Source organism: Aythya marila (genome assembly GCF_965140915.1).
Source record: "Aythya marila genome assembly, chromosome: 6".
Classification (NCBI taxonomy): Eukaryota; Metazoa; Chordata; class Aves; order Anseriformes; family Anatidae; genus Aythya; species Aythya marila.
The window spans coordinates 28,025,901-28,046,522 of NC_139047.1; positions in this window are offsets into that span (position 1 = coordinate 28,025,901).

Below are 20,622 nucleotides of genomic sequence, written 5' to 3' on the forward strand. Positions count from 1 at the left end.
TAAAACTAAGTCAATAAGATATTATTGCAGCAGCTTGTTTTACAGGGAAGCCTGCTAGCAAAAAAAGCACACAGAGAAACAAGAATGGGGACTTGGGAGAGGTCCCCTAAATACAGAAGTTCTGTGTCTATCCACCAATTGTGTCTGAGGCAGCAGTTCAGCACCTGAATGCCATAAAGATGAATTTGACTCATTGTCTAGATGGCCTGATGGCTTTTCACAACAGCACTAGGTAGGAAATTGCACCTGTCCGCCCTTGCTAAACAACTGCCTCAGCTTTCCTCCCTTTGGGACGCAGAGAAGACCATTTCCCGGAGACTAAAACTCACTTCACAAGATTATTCTTCAGTGGTGGATTTTATTATCTACAAATCTGAAGAGACCTAACTTGTTTCTTTATTTACTGTAGATCACTTAGATCCATGCTGAAAAGATATGCCAGTGTATAGCTAGTGCAATCTGGGATGAAATCTAAGGGGCAAGCAAAGCAAAGCAAAGCTGCAAGGGAACTGCTACACATGCTCTACAACTGAAGTACTGAAGATAACTGCCTACAAAATCTGTCCAAGGGGATCTCATTACTTGTTTGGTGGGCATCCCATCACCTGTCTGCCTATGTCACAGTCTGTATCCATGTCTTAACATATCTCAATGTCTATTGAATAGACTTGCGTTCCAGCAGTGTAAATCCATACAGTCTGGCAACTGTGAAAATCCCCATCACCAAGAGATCTAATTTTTGAGATTTGGTGTGAGACCAGGAAAAGTTAGTCCTCACTCAAAATTGACCTCAGCTGCAGTACTTTTTCTGTGCTGCAAAAACCCTTCCAATATGATACAGTCTTTTGTACCTCTCATCACCGATATCAGACAGATCTTCAACTAATCCTTCTTGGGCTGTGAATATTAATTTCTTACCACAATCAACCTTTATTTAAATTAACAGCATTTGTTGGTAGTAGTCACACAAACTTGTTGGAGTTGCATAAGCAACCACATCCCCAGAAATTTTCATTTTAGCTGGACGCACATGAGAACATATGAAATAAAGCTAGTTGCTTCACACTAGATATGAATTATCAAGCCTTCAGTCTCTGGATATAGCAAAGCATTTGGTGTATGGAAAAGGGTGAAACAGAAGGAAGGAAAAATTATGAAAATATTACTCTCCAAAGTGTCTTTACAGACTCATGTCTGTGTATATATTAGAGGTATCACAGGAGGAGGAAGCAATGCAGGAAGAGTAGGAAAGGAGAGACGGTGTGCAACCTAGCAAGCTAATCCAGGTGACAGACTGGAGGGATTGTTCCTTTACTTGCACAGTCCAAATGAAATATATATATTTGCTATAGCAGTAGAGAGAAAACACAGAAGTCTGGTGTTCGCTAACCTCATTACAGTATAACTGATGGCAGAAAGAAACGGGGATGGGCTGGTTATAGCTAGTCCATTAATCAGGTCCCCGGCGAAGCATCTCAGCTAGAGTTAAAATTAACGTTAGCAAATTAATCGGGTCTTCACAACGGAAACCGCGAAGCATATGGTGTCAGCTAATGGAGAGGCTGTAGGGCTGAAGCCTCTGAAACTTCATGTCTTCCTGAAATCTAATTAGACCCTAATGGAAGGAAGACTGAGTGAAGGCTCTAATTGAAAATTACACTTCCAGTTCAATCAAAGCCTGCTTCCGTGTTGCTATTAACGGCCTTTTAAAAATAGCTGAATTCTACAGTGACCTTGCATACAAAGTGTTCGTTTACAGAGAGTAGCTGTATGGATAATCAATGGATGCCTCCGTGATGGATTTGGACCTGTTTTGTAATAATTTATGACTAGTGTGTATTGAACTGGCTGCTGGGATGTTGTCTGTATGAATGAATATATGGCTTAATCTAATACAAGCTGTCCAGAAGGAACAAACAAGCAGGTAAAACTGTCTGAAGGCAAGCCATTCCTTGACAAACACTCCAGAAGGGGTAAGAGAGAATGCACAGACAGGAAACAGCCTGGAAACAGAATTGATCTGAAGAAATGTCACATACCAGAAAAGGCAAACTTTCTCCAATGGAGGAATAATTGTTTTCCAGGTGGGTTATAAATGCCCAGACAGTTTCACCTGACTTCAAACATTGAAGGTACTGAAATTAGTGTGTACTCAAGTACAATTGCTGTGGGTTCCCTCTATAACTTTTAGGCTTTTGCAGAGGCACTGGGAATCACAGTGCAGAGATGCCAGGCTGGCTTGAGAACAGACAGCAGAATATCTCCACCAGGAGCAGCAGGAGTTCTGTGACTGTTGTACTTTGAAGATCCAGACTAAAATTTGCTCAGCAGGGGCTCCTTGGTTAAAGCAAGGTCAGAAGTATGGGCAACATCTCAGACCTTAAAACTTCAAGACTTTCTGACTAGTGCCTGAAACTTTTCATGCCAAGACAGCTGGAGGCCGCTCTGCTCAGCTATGTGCATCATTCCTCTTTCCCCTTTGGTACACAACTCAACCGTACATCTTGTAACTGTCTATATGCTCTGTGAAGCATCCTCTGTATTTGCTCTTTGTATTTAGAATGACAGTAAGATTGTCCTCCATTTCACTTTCCCACAGCTCAGTTTACCTGTCTCAAAACCCCCATCACTCCCCAGGCTTTGCTACCCCAATGCCCTACCCTGCAGCCTTGGAGACTTCCTTGAACCTTCCACAGTTTGCCAGTTTAATTTTTATGGCTTGTTTCGCCTTTACTCTCAGCAGTGATTGCTGTGTTCCTTCTCACATCAACCAATGATTTTTAAACACCCCATGAAGTTTTGCTCTCCTGACACAGCCTGAAAGGCATTGATTCTTGCTGTATTAGGATTCTTTTCCCCAAGATATATTTGTTACTTCTAAGTAAATCAGAGAAGTCTTTCCACAGTTTTAACTCTGGCACAGCATTACATAAATGTTTGATGTCACTGGTGGCCTCTGATGTGAACTCTCCCTTCAGTACACTTCTGTCTCACTCTTTCTCTTGGACTTTGGGTTTTACAGGCTGTGGCAGGAGATGCATGAACAATCATTTGTTCATAACTTGTCTGTCACCAACTCATGGCTCAGTTTGGTCAGCTCAAGTTTAGAATTGGTGGGATTTTTACATCAAGCTTGAGAAGGTAAGATTCAAGATTATCCTTTCAAGTTCTGGGTTATTTGGAGAAACATCTAAGTGCAAAATCCACTAAATAATACAGAATTACTTGTATCTAGAATCAAAATACTTAAAACTGTCTGGACAAATCAATAGAAAACAGGAACACAGTACTGAAGGACACCAATCTCTCCGAGCTGCAGGCAACCATAATTTCACTCTATATCCCCTCCACACACCTCACAAAAAGAATCCGAACTGCTGCTTGATACAGCAGAGAAGGGATGAAGCAGTCCACTCACAAATGCTCAAGAGACCTTTTCTCTTTCCACACAGGGATTTTTCCTCTCCCAGTGCAAAAAGCATAGAAAGCACTCACAAAAGAGCCTCTCCATGGTGAGGAGTGAGCAGCTCCAGGGATGGTTCTGCTGCTTTAAATGGAAAGACCTTAATGAATCAAGGTACTTTACTGGACACTCATTGCGATGCTAGATATTCTTGCAAAATGTGGCTGGCAAGCCATAATGACAGTATCAGAACCAGAACCCCGTGATAACTGAGCTTAAAGCAGCCCATAGAATAACAGTAAAAGAAATACCTATCCAACCAGAGTTTTATGTATGGCCTCTCCATATATATTCTGTGAGTTCAGTAATTAATTACCATGACACAGGTAATTAGCAAATTAGTTAGAATAACTGGACCAACAAAGTAATTACCACTAATATTACACCTATGCATATTTAAATTCCCATAGTAATTTCAGACAGAGGGACAAGAAGTACCAGTGCCAGAAACCTGAAGGCAGGCAAATTCCACCTAGACGCCAAGTGAATATTTTAAACCATGTTTATGTCTGTTAAAGCACTAACAAATCAAAGAAAATCATGGTTTCTCCACATCTTCATGTCCTCAAGCCAAGACTACAAGGACTTATTCATGGAAGATGTGGTATGGTAAAATAAGAGTTATTTGATTCAATTTTTTTTTTTCATTCAGTAATGTAAGTTTCCAGACAGAAACCAGACTGTTCCACTTCTGACAATTATTTGTTGCTAATTCTATCTAGTTTATTTATTCTCCCTGCTGCTGCTTCTTCTGAAGGTATGTTCTGGGTAACTTCATGCCTTCTTTGATTCCATATAATTCCTTCATCTGTATGTCTGGACACTGCCATACACAGCTAATTTCACCTATGTTCCCTTTTAATTCAAATTAATAAACAACTGCATGTTCCTAGCTCTCTTTGTTGGTAAGAAAGTCTTTACACCCAATATCCAGACTTCTTCCTAAGATTTTATTCTCCAAGGCATCTGTTTTTTCCTGTTTTGTACTTTGGCAGTTTCCTCCATCTCACAGCAATATGTTATATTTGAGATAACATTAAATGAGTAATTCTCTTACTTGTTCTACTACTGTAGGCTTCCTAGTGGAAATCAAAGAGCTTTGATTTATTTGAGCATGTTTGAGGAGAAAACAGGTACAATTCTGCAGCTTAAGTTAAACAAGATGCTGGAAAGAGTAGTCTAGTGATCTTAAAAATCCATATTAATTAGCCCACATGGAAAACCTCTAATTTCTTAAGCTTTATAGTAAGTTTATTTCTAAGCTTCCTAAGAGTAACTCAACCAACGTATAATTTTCAAAATAAAACTGGGATTGCACATGACACATTGCAACTCAGACACTGCCTTCAATCTCATTCTGGGCAACCACTGTCATGTTTCATCCTGTCTCATCAGACTGCCAAGGCAGCATCTTTGTTCTGGAGAAGATCCCCCATCTTTACTCACTGACCCAACACAACACTAGGATCCAGTGAGAATAAACGCCTCTTTCTGAGGGCAGTGGAACTTTCTGGTGGGTTTTTATTTTCACAGAGCCCATGAAATTTGGGTTTACCTCCTCCCGAATGATCATGGTCAAGTCATTTCACACTTACGTCCATGTGCAAAATGGAAGTAATGAAAGTGATCTCTTTTGTGAAGTGCATCAAGTTTTCTTCATGGATGATGTAGAATAAATAGAAGTTTCAACACATTCTTCTTATAGAATCTGGTCTTTTCTCTATCAGAAATTCACCTGAACTCTGAAGAAACTGGTCTTTTGCAAATCTCCATCTTAGTTTGGGGGAGAGGGTTAATCAGGTAGTGATTTTTTATTATTATTTCTTAGTTAACAGCAGAAACTTAAACTTAACCTCTGACTTCTCTGTCTTTTCCCACTTCTTTTTCTATCCTCTTCACAATAACAACTGTAAAAAAAGAGTGGAAGAAATGAAAACAAAGGCTAAAAATTAGAAATCACAGCAAGGCTTTCACAAGAGCTGATCTCCCTTTGCCAGTCCAAAACTATCCTAAAAAAGAACCTAATCACCTGCCTTTGCCACTGTCTCTGTGAACACAGAGGGAGATTTTCCTTCATTTTAATTGTCCTGACTCCTTTTTAATTATACCCCTTCCTCTGTTCTGCTCAGTGCCATCAAGTACTGAAACAAGGCATTGGATTCAAGCCTAATGCATTTTGGCTAAATCAAAACCCCTGAGTTTCAAGTTTCTTTCTCCACAAACAAACACAAAAACCTTTTTTGCTTAATGAAGTTTTGTCAGAGGCCTCTTGCAATTTGCACAACTGCTTGTTTGCACAGTCTGGTTTTACAAAGGTTCACATCTGCTTCTCTGATGTTTTCTTCTCTTTACCACCTTAATAAGGAAAATCCAAAGCTTCTAATTAATTTGCTTGTAACTAATTTGATATGAAACTGAGTTCTTCAAACTGAAGATAAGCATTTTTGTTTATTGCCAGTTGATAAATTGGCAGTGAAATTACAGCTCTGCCAGGGCAGAAGAGCTTTTCAAGTTGGTTATGTTTCTTAGCTCATTTCACATCTGGAATTCAAAAGAAGCAAACTGACTTCAAGGCTCAGAATCTGGTGTGTGGGTAGTCTGAGAGTATAACAACAATGATCCACTCTAGCCTAATAAATCCCTAGCACTATTAGTGTTATATTTAAGAATTTAAAAGTACTTTTGCCAAGAGCGATAAACAAACATAAATAAGGGTAAAAACATTATACACACAGAATTAATTGTGGTTTTTGTTTGTTTGCTTTTCACTGTTTGCTCTTTCAGTTTTGTCTCCATGCTTTCAAGTTAGATCCAGAGAGGCTTTTTGGAAAGTTGCTTAGTACTAACATGAAAGTGAAACAACATCTGGATCCCAATATCTCCAAGTATACATATTCTATGAGTCCTGAAACCCTAGTACTGCATAACTTGGGTACTCAGAAAATCAAAGCTATTGTTGTAATTTGGGATTTCTCCCACAGAGTTAGATTCACAAATCCCACATCTCACACATCCCACAGAGTTTCATTGCCATTCTTTCAGCTGCTCCTGAAGATATTAAGCATAGAAAGCCTTAGCAGAATCCTGTCTGAAGAAGAGACACTCAGCTAGGAAGAGAGATCTCAGCAGCTTTCCCCTGCCAGTCTTCTGTGTCTCTACTGTAAATCTCTTCCATTCTAGAAATAAGAACTATATAAGATTATATGTGATGGATTGGACTCCCACAAGACCAAAAAAAATTGCAAAATATTTTGAAAGCAGCAGGTATGTTTTCAGTTTGCCTTCCCCAAAAATGCACAGGGTAATACAAGGCAAAAGTCTTCCCAAAGAAAGAAAGCACAACACTTCTCATACTACCCTTCCCCTTAGTGGGTCAGATGTTACAGCATTTAACACACAACCGAAGGGCGTTCAGGCAGGAGCCTAGAAATCGATATCTGAAAGGTTTTATTTCAGCCCCTAAGCTAAATGGACCAAGTAGGTACAGTGCATCTTTCTGTTTTATCTTACTTTTCCTTAAACATTTCTGGGTCCAGCATTTTACAGCCCTCCCTTACCACTCATTCCAGTACTCATCTGTGCTTCCAGTTAGAGAGTGGCATCCTGTTTCAGGGCAAGAAACTAGTATTTGGAGTACGCTGGAAATAGTTGCAAGTTTGAGTAACATGGCACTGTACCTCAGGAAAGAACAGTTTTCAAGAACAACTCAATATAATGGATTATTAGATCAACTCTTAAAGTTAAACACCACCACCAACACAAGGCAAGCTTCCATGCATACAAAGCCCCTCACATCATCTCATGTTGTTATTCACCATCTGTGCTCAGACCTTCAAAAACACCTATGTATCCTCAGCACCTTCATCCAACAGCTAAGGGAGAGTCACACTCTTAAATCTATTGGGTGATTCTGAAAACCTTCTTTTTATGAACATGTTCATCCTTTATGTGAAATGAAATCATGATTTTCCCTTCTCCCATCACATTCCCATTCTGGGAGCTGTCTCCATAACAGCAGTCAGTAAATGATGCTCCTCCACATAAAATGGCCACTGTCTTCCATATGTTTCTCTCATGCGTGAATAGATTAAAGAGCTGCTGCTCATTTCTTTCTGAGGGAGTTAAAATTCACAGAGTCCCACTATTCTGAAGAAGTTTTACAGAAATTTGAGAAGAATATAAGCAGCAGGGAGACATTTAAGCCTCTTTCGTCTTTTTAATCTAAAAACTATTTGCAGTTATGAAACAGGGACTAGAGACCTCATTCGCACTGCTTCTGGCAGCATTTCTGTTCTTTTTTGCTCTTGGCAATGCCTACATATACATATACCTAGAAATGCAGAAAAACTTTCTGAGAAGAGATTCTTCCAAATCACATTTGTAAGTGGAGTTATCCATGCTTGACCTACATACAAGCCATTTTGAGCCTCACTACTGAAATTCAAAGTGGCACCTGCCAGTTAACAACAAAATCTCCTTATTACTTGAGCGGGAGAAAGAAATTTGGTTTGATTTGCAGGTACTCTAAGGATACGTCTATATTGCAGAGCTACAGAAGAAGGGCTGGGTGGCATTTTCCTGATTAGCCTGAGTGTCCACCTTACCTGGTTTGCCTTTTGCAGCCCAGGTTGACTCCTAGGAAGGGTTCACCCTGAGCAGAGAGCAAGACAGCAGTCAGCTAGGTCAGCAAACTAGGGAGGGCAAGAAAATCACATCCTGAGGTGATGAAGAGATGTGGCAGCCACACTTCTGGGCTACCTCAAAGATGAAGTCTTGGGTGACAATGACACAAACAGAGAAAGCACCCACACCAGCCTCTTTGCCAGACTCAATGGAGATGTGGTTTTAGGCAGCTAATAAGATATTTGGAGATTTATGAAGGCAGCTATCAAAGAAAAAACGTTGTGATTAAGGAACTTGAACCTGGGGAGCCTGAAGTGCTTCACAGACTGTTCTCACTGCTGACAAGGGAACACCATTTTTCAGCTCCAAAATGGTCTACAAGCTTTAGCTGTAGAGTACCCCAGTGGCATAGCAGCTGCACCTATTTTACACATGGGGAAACTGAGTTATGGAGACTAAACTCATCAATAAAGGAAAGTTGAGCCTCTCTTTGCAAGATTCTTGGCTGTTCCACAAGTACACATCATGGCAGGGGTAGTTGAACTCTTCTCCTAGAAGAACACATTGCATGAAGTAGAGCTGCCTGTAGGTGCCACAGAGGTATTGCTAACATATTGCTAACTGGAAAAGAAATCCATCTTCACAATATTCACATTTTTAAATCAAAAAACATTTTTCCCCAGAAAACTGATACATTTATTTTATAAACCCTATTTTTTTTTTAACTGAAAACTTGACTGACCATTATTTTCTAATGCCTGAGCCACACTTGCCCTGGGAGACAAATCTTCAAATTACTGCATGTTCCAAAGTTAGCCTGTGGGAACAAAGCCTTGTGCACTCCCTCCTTCCTATCCTTCACAGTGCTGAGACTATGAGTCATTCCCTGGAATAACGCTGGCAAACAGCAAAACGAAAAGTCATCATGAAAACAGAAACACTCTCAGGGCTTAAATCTACAATATTAGTCAGCCCAGGGTTGGGGTGAGGAGCTAAAATGGGATTCCTCAGTTAAGTTTTCTTTTCATAACATGAGATAGAAAAACAAAAATTCCACAGCGTGGGAATTTTTTACCTTGCTGCAGAGGCAAGACACCTCTGAGCACTTATTAGACATGATCAGAAAAGACCACTATTCATTTTCTTCACAAGGAAAAGTTTTACCTGGAGTGCCTTTGCAGCGAGCTGCCCTCCCTCAAATGCTCTTGCAGAGCCGTCAGAAGGAGCATGGTCCACAAAGGCCACTAAGCCCCAGGTACCTCCACCACAGAAGCCTATAGACAAGTCAGCATTACAGAATTTAGTGCGCATGAATGACAGCATGCTTATTTAGCCTCCAGTTACACTGACAACTCACAACCCATTTTCATTAGATGGCTGTCAGCACATTTGCAAATATTAAGACCTAAACATCAGCTGCTGCCTTTCTGAGCACCAGCTCCTGCCTTTTAAGGGCAAACGTGACTCTTAACAGATTTGTTTCCCACTCTTCCTTTAATTTCAGCCATGCAGCTAAATTGCTGTCCCTCATACTTCCCACCTAAGAGCCAAGCTGTCAGTCTTCAGAGCTGAGATGGTCAAGGCAAAAGCTGCTTATTTGGGGCACAAAACTTGAGCAATGCACTCTACAAACCAGTAGGCTGATACAGAAATGATGCCCCAAATAGTTGCTGCAGTGTAACAGGAAGGAAGCTCATAACAGCTCTGGTAATTAAGAGCCAGGGCTGCCTGCACTTCTGATGATTTTCTGTCACTGGGAAACCTGCAATCAAGGCTGGATAGCTTTTCCATTCAAGCTGTTGATGAAATAAGAGTTGATGCAGGGAAGCGGCCTGGTCTGTAGAACAGAAAGTATCAATCCAGACAGCCACAGGAGTGTTTTTTGACCTTCTGAATTAAGAAACAGCCGGACCACAAGAAATTAAAAATCTGGAAATGTCCCCCTCAGAGTGCACATGCTCTGACAACATTAGCTGCAAGTGTTTCCGTCTGTTCAATCTTCTAAGCTGAAGGCAATGTTGCTCCCAGTGCAGACATCATTTCCATGTACCCATGTTAATGTCAAACCTATCCAAGCTGACTCAACCAGATCTGGAAACTGCCATCCAGAGCCAGAGCCTTTACTCCAGCACGGCTGTGTGATGCCATGCTCCCAGCAGAGGCAGATCACTTCGCCCTCATGTAACTGCCAAGCTGTTTTGCAGTGATTCCTTACACTCTGTGGATATTTGAAACCCGACTGCCTCCATGCTCCCCATGCAAAGAAGGAGAGGTGGAGGAAAGCAGGAAATTCAGCCCAGGGAGAAATCATCTGCTCTCTCTGAGGCTTTGTGGCTTTCTCACCTGAAAGGAAATTATTGTCAATGGGAGCTGTCAGTGATCTTGCTGCCTCATTCATTTTTTGTGGCCATTTCAGAGGAACATTTTCCGGTTCCAATGGTTCTGTGACAGTCCAAAGCTAGCTCCAGATGAAATCTTGGAAAGCCCTGAGGCTACCAACTTCTGAGGATTTATCTGCCTGATGCAATTATTGTTAATATTTGGTGCTTATCACAATACCCAAAGCATGGAACTTTGCTTGGGGTGGCCAGATCATTTTTCTCAGTGGATGATGTATAAGCAGCCTATTTTACTTACAGTTTCCATGTTTTCCTCATGGCAGTTTCATTCCTTGCCAAGAAGCTTCCCTGCCCAACCATTAGGATCACACCGCCTTGGAGACATGCATGCCCTCCAACTCAAAACCCAAATTATAATTATCAGAGACACAAAGCACTTCAGAGAGAAAGAGAACAACACAGCAAAGCCCACTCCTGCTGGGTCCAGCTGTGGATATGCTATTTTTTGGGACTTTATTCTACGATCATACCCATAATAAACTAGGACATACTCCATTCTCATTTGCAAGATGACACTCCAGCAAGAATTACTGGGACATTCTTGGCCTGGCACCAGGCAGAGTATCATCACGTTGTTAGCACACCTGCCTGCCAGTAACAAACAGCACTATATTGTAAACACGAAACTGCCAGAAGTTTAGCTCTTACGCATACTCCGAGGTGTTTTTCCTTCATGATGCCCAACCCCATGGTGATTGTGAAGGCAGACCCATTTCACTGTTGAGGGAAGATTCTAATTATTTTTCTTTATTAAACTGTTTATTTGCTAGTCTCACACTAAGTTGTCACAGGGTGTTGCATTTGCATTAAAAAAAAAAAAAAAAAAGAGCCAACTGTCTTTGTTGCTAAAATCAAAGTTAGCACTAATGACAGATAAGCTTTCTCATATTTACAGTCCCAGTAGTGGGGAAATAAGATGAACACCAGCTCCTTCAACGTCACCTTAGGAAACTACTCAAAAAAGCTATTATTTTTTTTCTTCAAATAGACTAATTTACATAATCATTAATTAGCTAAATATGTCATGGATGACCCCACAAAAAAACTCAGGGTACCATTTCCTATAAGCTATCATAACATATTATAACATTAAATCATATCATTATTTTACTTAAGCTAAGTATCAAAACAAATAATTGGAAAACAAAAAAAAATGACAACAACAAAGAGCTGTTCTTATGGAATGCATTGGATATTCTAAACATCAAAGCATCAAATCTTTCTTTCAACTTATTTAAACTTATTCCAATGAAAACAAAATGACACATCAAGTTTATTGCTATAGTGCCTACTTATCAAAACAATCCAGACACAGACACATAGAAATGGTGGTGGGAAGAAAGCTCTGGAGGTAACCTAGTCCCACCTCCTGCTGGAAACAGGGCTATTGCCACACAAGCTGTGTCTTTGGCACCAAAATGCCTGCTCTGATTCTAGTGCATGCCTGCACAAAAGCAAGCCAGGGCAAACTCAGTGCTCCCTGCCCAGGAAGAAGATCCACGGAGAGGAAAGAATCTAACCCCAGGCAATGCAAAGTGCCTGTGACCTTCCCCCAGCATGTCAACATCTCCTCCACCACACAGTCTAATCTCAGTCACTGTGCTAAAATGCTTTGTGGGAACTGATAGGAATAATAACTCTTTTTCCTTCTCAGCAAAGACACCACAAAGCTAGGCAAAATGCAGTGCATCTGTCCTGCTGCTAATTGCATTTTTAGACGCCAGGTCCTTTGAGGAATAAAAGAAACGCCTGAAACACTCCTGTTGAGTTCAACCACACGTCAGAGCAGATGTGGGTAGATGTGCTATGCCTCTCAGATTCACTGCAAACTAATTAAGGGTTTTCTTCCCCACAACTATATCCAAAGGTGTTATTTCCCTAATTTTCCTAATTATTTTCATTCCAAATGCATTGACTCATGAATGGATTAGGTTCAGAAACTCCCTCACTCCTGCATAATTAGCTTTTCTAAAGCTCAGTCTTCGCTTCTGGTCCTTTCTGCTAAAGTTTCAGTGTCTGTCTGATGGTTGCCAGGTTGCATCCTTCTGATTTCTTGCCCTCAGAGGAAGCTGTGATAGAGAAAATGGACCAAAGCTGGGGTTTTTAAAACAGCAGCATCACACTGTGTCAAATTTTTCAGAAGCGTGCCACATTCAAGGAAATCAGGTTTAAAATTCCCTGAGAGTCAATCTTACCAAAAAAAAAAAAAAAAAAAAAAAAAAGGCACAAAAAAGATTAATAGCACTAAACTCTGGAGACCCCAAGGGAATGTCGAGTCACCTTGTCCTACCCCCTGAGCAATTCAAGTGACATTATTCCATCTTGCACTCTGTGTGGCATGAAAGCACATTGCCCAAAAGGCATCTAGCCTTGATTTTACAACTTCTAAAGAAGCCGGATCCATACAAGGTCAAAAACCCACCTCTGTCATTTCAGAAAAAGGTGGGAGATCTGAACTGATCCTTTCTTCATCTTGCGCTTCAATTATTTGCTTGTTCCACTTGGCTGCAATCCAGTTTAGCCAAGGCATTTCGCGAATTTCTCCCAGGAGAAGGAAATCCAGGTCCACAGAGATCACATCGCTTATTTTCAAATATGCATAGAATCAACTTCTGAGTAAGGGATGACTTGGGCTATCTCTAGGTTTCTTGTAGACACTTTTGACCCGAAAGAGCTCACTCAGCCTCCACTTTCCTCTCACCACATTCTAGACCTCTGTCTCATTTTCTTTTCCTGACTTTTATCCGTCTCCAAGGAGTTAATTAGGCTTCTTTCTCATTCTCACATACAAACACAAACACACACAACTGCTAAAACAAAGAGCTAGAAAAGACCTGTAACACTGCACAACCGCCTGCCCCTTCAGAGCTTCCACGTGCATCTTGTAGCATGTTCCTGTAATGGGCAGAGGTTATTCTCATTTCTTATAAGAATTTAGCCACCTTCTACTTCTCTTACTAGGTGATTGTAATACTTAGAAGTGTTAGAAGTTTTTCATCCAGAGAGCATCTTCACCTTACAGATATCTGAGAGTCCCAACCACTGGCTAGATTTTCATTTCTGAACAACAGAATCAGCCCCTCATCCCAGAGTGCAACTCTGGCACTGATTGTCTATCTCAGGTGTAGCAAAATTAGGCTGGGATGCCTTGGGATCTGATAGGCTTTCTCCATTCTTAGGAAGAGGACTAACAGCACTGCAATTAAAAGTTTCAGCCTGTGAAAACAGCAGGATACCATGGTGTTGTGTTCCCAGTGCCCTTCCCACATCAAGACCCTCACACATCTTGTGTTTCATCAGTGTTCTACATCTCGTCATGAAAAGAAATGACTAAAGAAAAGACTAGCTACCTTTTGTGGTTGAACACTGTTTTCTGGTGACTGGTGTAAAGCACCACTGATGTACTAGTACTACAAAGCACTGCACAAGACTGTAGCTGGAAGGTGCTCTAGTCCAAGAACACAGCATTCAACTGCTTTCCATATTACATATCCTAGTAAACCACTTCGTTCTTGAAGGCACATATTTTTCCTCAATTAAATATGAAAGCTGTTCAAACACAAAGATGACCTTTAATTATGGCTTTAAATGCACTTGGTTAGAATTACCTCCTTGTTCATCTTGGGAATGTATAATAAGAAGTAACATGATAATATGCAGTACTGTAGTTTTGGAGTAATTGCCTACTATGCTTGAACTCTGTGAGGCCTTTTCCAATTACGTTTTTAGTTTGCTAATGTTTGGGGATTTTCCAGGATAAATTACATTAATTGTATTCCTTGGATCTGTTTTCCACAAAAAGCCCAATAAACAGCAAGAAGGGGGAGGGAGAGAATTAAGTGGCGGAGTTAATTAGATTAGGCTTGTGCTGTAGTGAAGCAGGAAGATTCCACTAAATCCTATAATAGGCTCTAATGAGGATTTTATCATGCTTGTTAAACGGGTCATTTAGTTGTGTGACGGGGCCGCTGAGTGTAATGTAAAAACTGGTTAATAAAAAAAAAGTCTTTTAATTGCACACACAGGCAAAGCAGTTTCAAAAGAGTCCAGCTGAATGGAATAGCCTCCAACCAAACAGGAAAAGCTCTGCAGATCCTGTAATGGTGAACATGGAATGTGATTAGGCCACTTAATTTTCCCTGACTGGCAAAAAAAATTAATACTTTACAAATGATCAAACGGTTAACACTCGGAAAACTTTAATAATCCAGATTGATCAAGATGGAAATTATTTCTTTTTCCTGATTTTTGGTTGTTGTTGTTTGTTTTTCTAAAAAGGGATAAAAATGAACATAGAAGTGGTCACTGTTGAATCATATGTACCTGTCCTTTCCATTACTGTTTGTAGAAGTCCATAAAGGAGTCATTGACTGCTTTGGCTAATGTTATTCCTTGAAGGGGATGAAACAATCTTTGGATCTTGTTTTCAGGTAGCAGGCATCACTCAGAAAAATCAGAGTCCTGCAAAATGCGCTTTATAGAGTGTGCTTCCTTAATACCTTTATTTTTCTAATTTGAATGCAAAGTTTCTGGATGATCTACTTAAAACTGGGCACAAGAAAAACCCATATCTGCCCTCACTTGGCCAAGGGGTGTAAACATCCATTCGAGTGCCAATAGTCTGTTGGCTGTCTGCTCTCCCAGCTCCAAGAGAATAACCTTACAGATGCAGACACATTTGGGGGCTAGATTCAGTAAAAAAAAAAAGAGAAGGAACAGATCTAGGCCACGGTCAAAAAGGGTGGAGAAATCACTTGATCCCCTGCTTGTCAAAGTTTACCAATTCAAAATGAGACATGACACGCAGGATTTCTGAGTTCAGGGTCTCCTGTCTCCTGGAAACCTATCAACATTTGTTCACTACATGTTTCTTTCTTAGGTGACATCTGGCCTGCATGTCTTCAGAGGAAGAGTCCATCCCTTCCCCTGGCTGTTATTTCAGCTCAGAGCTCACTGCCACCGTTTGTATTGATGCTCTCCTTTTACAACAAGGGACGATGTGTCCCCTGCCTTGCCATTAATTTTAACTTTACCCCTCCTGTTATGGTCCCATAGATAACGCCACTTGTTGACCACCCCTCTCAGCATTCAGTCCAAGCAGTGGGATAACCCCCTGCTCTTCTGGCAGACTAACTGCTACAGCTCATCTCTGGCACTTCCTTTCTTGTGCTTTAAAACATCAATTTGTTTTCTTAAGGCCCCCGTTGCTGAGAGAGTTTGATTTATACCAATCTCTGTGACATGTGACAGGGACCAGGTGGTGACTGCACAGAGGACCACCATGATTTCCACCCGTCCAGCAAATGACAGCCATTACTCCAAGGATCCCACTGAGACATACCAGCTGCTGCTGCCTCCAGCCCAGCTTGGTGGCACCCCCAGAGGCAACGATAAGGAATAGCAGGTCATTCATAAACACCTCTCCTACCACCCGGGGGTTTTGGTGCCTCAACAATTGAACATCTGCTGGCAAAAGTGAAAACAAGAAGTTCATCTCTTTCCTGTTTATTCATTCCATGTTACTGATTTTTCAGCCTCTTTCAATCTGCCTAAGAGTATTCCAGTGGCAGGATGTGAACCCCCTCACAGTGATCTGTGACAAACATTAATAAACTTTCTGTTCTCAATTTCATTTTCAGAGATGCCCTAGAACTACCCAGAGACCCAGGACTGGCCACAGGTAGAATATCACTGTCCTAATCCACACTTTCTAAGAATAACATAACAAGTTATATAAAACAAGAAATACCCATCCATTAAAAGCACAACACCACCAAACTTGCATTATTGGCATAGTAACTCTACAGTCAGTTCAGTCTGAGCTTGTTTAAAATCCAAGCTTCATCTGTGAAAAATACGTTCCTTACAGGGCAGCTACAAGTGTTTACCTAAAGAATTGCCTTAATTTATGAATGTTATCTCACTTTCCTTCCTTAAGTCCTTCTTATAGAAGTCCTTTGCCTCAGCAGGTCCCCAAAACCATGCAAACATTTAGTTTTCATTGTTTTGTAAAACTGATATCCTTGTTGTGTCCAGTTCCTCTGTATCATTCCTTTGTAGCATGGATCTCCTCCGCACTACAAATATGCAAATATTATTTCTCAGAAGTAATTGATTCTGTGATTCTGTTAATAGCTCCTGGGCAACATAGGGCAAGGATGCTCTTGCAGATAAGGTAGCTCCCAGCTAAATAAACTAGCACTACAGTTTGGCTTCTTTGCTCTGTGGTTTTTCAGAGCTCTGTTCAGTCAGATTACTACGAACCAGTTCTCCAGTCCATGGCATCAAGTTACCTGCACAGCCACACCAGGCAACAGACAGAAATGAGCCCTGATGCTCACAGCCATGTTCCAGAGTACAACCCTTTTGTTGATCCTGCAAAAAGCATCAGCCCCTGTTTACAGTCCATTCTACCAAAATCACGCTATTGGTGAGCATAGGGATGCTAGCAGGGATAGCAGGTTAAAATCATGCTGATGGTCAAAAACACATCAATGCCAGCCAGTCACATAGGTAAATACTCTCTGAAAAGAGATTTGAAAGACCCTCATGTTCAGCAGGGACTTCTGAAATGGTTAAAGCCAAGCATATGCTCTGTTGCTGTGTTAATAACCATACTATATCCTTCATACTACAGAATGTAAATGTTTCTAGTGGTAAGACAGCATATTGCTATTTAATATTTCATTGCACATCATACCGCACAAGTCAGTCTGTTACTGAAAATACTTGTGGAATTAAAAGTTTGCTTTACTGAACCATTTTGCCCAGAAAGGGTTTCTGCTCCTTTTGCACTAGTCATCCAGCTTTGCTGTGCATGCATGTTTCTGTGTATGGGTGCACACATGTATGTACAAGAGAATCCTTCAGACATACAGCTATGACTAATCACACAGCAGTGACTAATAAACACAGTCTAGCACAAGAGATTTGTGAAGAAAGAATCAAAACCTGATTGCTTTTGCAGAAGTAATGGTATTCAAATAAGCTAATTCTTATCACTGAAGGAAGGAAAGCCCCTTCCTTCAAATCTAACATTAACCCTTCTTTGAAGAGGAGGCTGTTTCCCCAGCATTCGCCTGATTCTGCGATAGTCCTTCTCGCTGTGTCCATTAAGGCCAGGGAAAAAACAATGGATGCAAACTGATAACTGCAGCAAAGATTTAAATTATATATCAGGAGAATTAGGAACTAGGTAGCTCAGGAAAATGTGATGACTCTTGTAGAGGAGTTTTATGATCTACATAGAAAAACATCTCCCTGAAACAGTCTCTGGGGCAGAGGGATGGATCAGATGATCTCTTGAGTCTCTGCCATACCTCTGATACCTGTGACTTGATACATCTTCTGACAAAAGCTGGGTGAGGAGGATGTACTTGAAAGGATCGTATTGCTTCACAGCATAGCAGACAACCCTGTGCCTTCCCTTCCAATCGATGAGGCTCTCAGAGCAAAAAGTGCTGAAATAAACTCGAGCCATTTTAATTGGAGACTTTCTTTGTTTAAACAATAAAGAAGCAATATGGGTCACTTCTGCTGTGAAGCAGTTATCTGTCAGACACAGAAAAGACTTGTGTAACAACGACATGGGAAATGCCGACTTCATGTTCTCTTCTATTTTATTTGTGACCCGGACTTCTCCTTTTTCTTCCTTTTTTCTCTCTCTTTTGCTTTTTTCTTCCTAATACGAAGCCCCCAAAAAAACATCCTGACTTGCCAAGTTTTCTTCCTACTGACAGCTGAAGCTGCTAATTACAATCCCATCACTGAAACACAGACCTGCCCTTCGTATGTACCGAACCATTCCTGTCTTTCCCCTGCAGTTAATGAAGTGCCTCATACTGAGGAAGAAGTACTTTGTAAGCCCAGCTTTCACAAAGATACTTAAAATGCTGTGCTCACAAAGAGGAATTGGAGCCAAAGCTCTCTAAAATTCAAAGGAAAGAAGAACTAGCCACTCTTTAGCAAGGCAGGCAGGCAGTGGGCTGCAAATGACTCCAGTTAACTGGGGGTGACTGCACTGCGAGGGCTTTGGGTGCTTTGTTTAGGGTCTCCTCCAAGACACTTACTGTTTATTTGGTTTGTCCCTGATACAGCACAGCAAGTCCCTCATCTAAGACTCATCTCTTGGGTATGTGTCAAAAGGTCAACAACAATCTCTGGATAAAGTGTGGCTTCTACACAGGCAGAGGAAATGTGCTTCTTGAGGAGGAATGAAATAGTTTGCCATGAGAGGGGTGGCACTGCACTGGGAGCAAACCTGCCTTTCAGCTCCAGTCCTGAAAGTGAAGCTACACTTGTGTCAGTGAAGAAGCTACACTTGTGTCACCCAGCAAACAGGGTGAGCATCCCAGCACAGCATGAAAGCCCATGGGCACTGTTTGCTATCCCAGAGTTGAAAGTCATGTAGTTTGGGGTGGCAAGCTTATTTCTTCTCAAGAGGGTTGGTGTGGTTTTCAAGTTTATCATTTCCAGTAACAGGTTATATTGGATTAGCACCCTAGACTTGATACCTGAATTGAACTGGCTTGGGGCCCTCTCTAATATTCCCCAGCAAAGAGGGCCTCAGTATGTAAAGGGAAAAAATTACAGTCTTTCTTCAAAATCCAGGGGTGCTGGAGCATCTGGTCACGGATGTCTTACAGCAGCATTAGTTTCAGCCATGAGAAAGCAGAATTGCATGAGAAGCCTATGGACTAATCTCTGTAACACTGAAAGTAACACCTTACGAGGATAAAATGGATAATCCCATATGAATGAATCAATTTCTGATATGCCATGACAACTGCCTATTTTCACCCTCAGTATTGGCTCATGGGATCTTTGCATGTCTCTGCCTATCCGTGCCCATCTGCCACTGTCTTCTACATAAATTCAGAACTTGTACTACAAATGGGATCCCAATGTGCATCCCCTTGATCAGAACATTCCTTTAATTACATAATTGATGAAACTAAAAAAAAAAAAAAACAACAACAACAAAAAAAACATATACTGCACCACCAGGAGGGAGGTGCTCCAGAGATTAATATGTGACACCATTATTGTTAGCACCTGATCTCTTCAGAAGTGCAAATCTGGCAGTCATTCCTATCACAGATGTCTCTGCTTTGTATAGGAAGGGCTGAAGGACAAACCAAAAACAGCATTGACAGATCTGTGCAAACAGAATAAGCAAAAACAACACAGACAGGATATTGAAAATAATTATATAAAGATTGAGGCATATCTTCTTGCTTCTCATTAGGAAGTATCTATTCTTATCTCTGCCTGTAAAAGCTGAAAGCTGTCCACAGTCATTCCAAAGTTCATAGTTAAGCTAATCCTTAAGCATCAGTGAAAGCAGGATAAGCAAAAGAAAGTCAGGTGTGTTGTACAGTAACCCACAGAATTTCAGAGGTCTCTTACATCTCTACAGGAAATGTTTAGGAGTCAACAAACTGCAACTGTTTAGAAATGCTTTTGATTTATAAAGCTGTGAGCACCTTATCAGTCTCTGTATTCTGACATCCATCTGTGTGAATGTTTCTGGCAAATTCTCCTTAAGTTAAAAGTCCCCAGATCTTACTGTTTGAATGTAGCAAACCCAAACTGTACTGAAAGCGCTTACAGCCATGGAACGAAAGAGGGAATGCAACCTCACCGAATGCTATAGCCCTCCCCAGGGGCAGCCAGCTCAGCAGGGAAAGGTACAAAGCTTTGCTGTGCTTCTTGTCACCAGGTGCTAAATCCCATTCAAGAAGAAGTGCTCCCAGGGAAGAAAAGCTTTAATCTTCACTCACTTATTTCTGTTAATGAGAATGAGACATGTACATCATCTGCCTGACACAGGCCTCTAGTGCTAGACGCGGTCAATTATTTCCCTACAAACAGCTCTGCCAACACACCTCAGCCAGGGCTGCCCTATGGCTCATCTGCTATCCAAGCTCAGGGCTGTCCATGTTGCCCAGCTGCATTGTCTCTGCTGATGTCCCCCAAGGTTAGACCAGCTTTGTCCTCCACCATATTCTACAGCTTTATTCTGAAGAGGTGAACAACCAGTAACATATCTCACTGCTGCTAAAAACCTTAATAAGAATGCACTCTTATGCACATACAGAGAAATCAAGAAATTCATCAAATTAATGGATAGCCCCT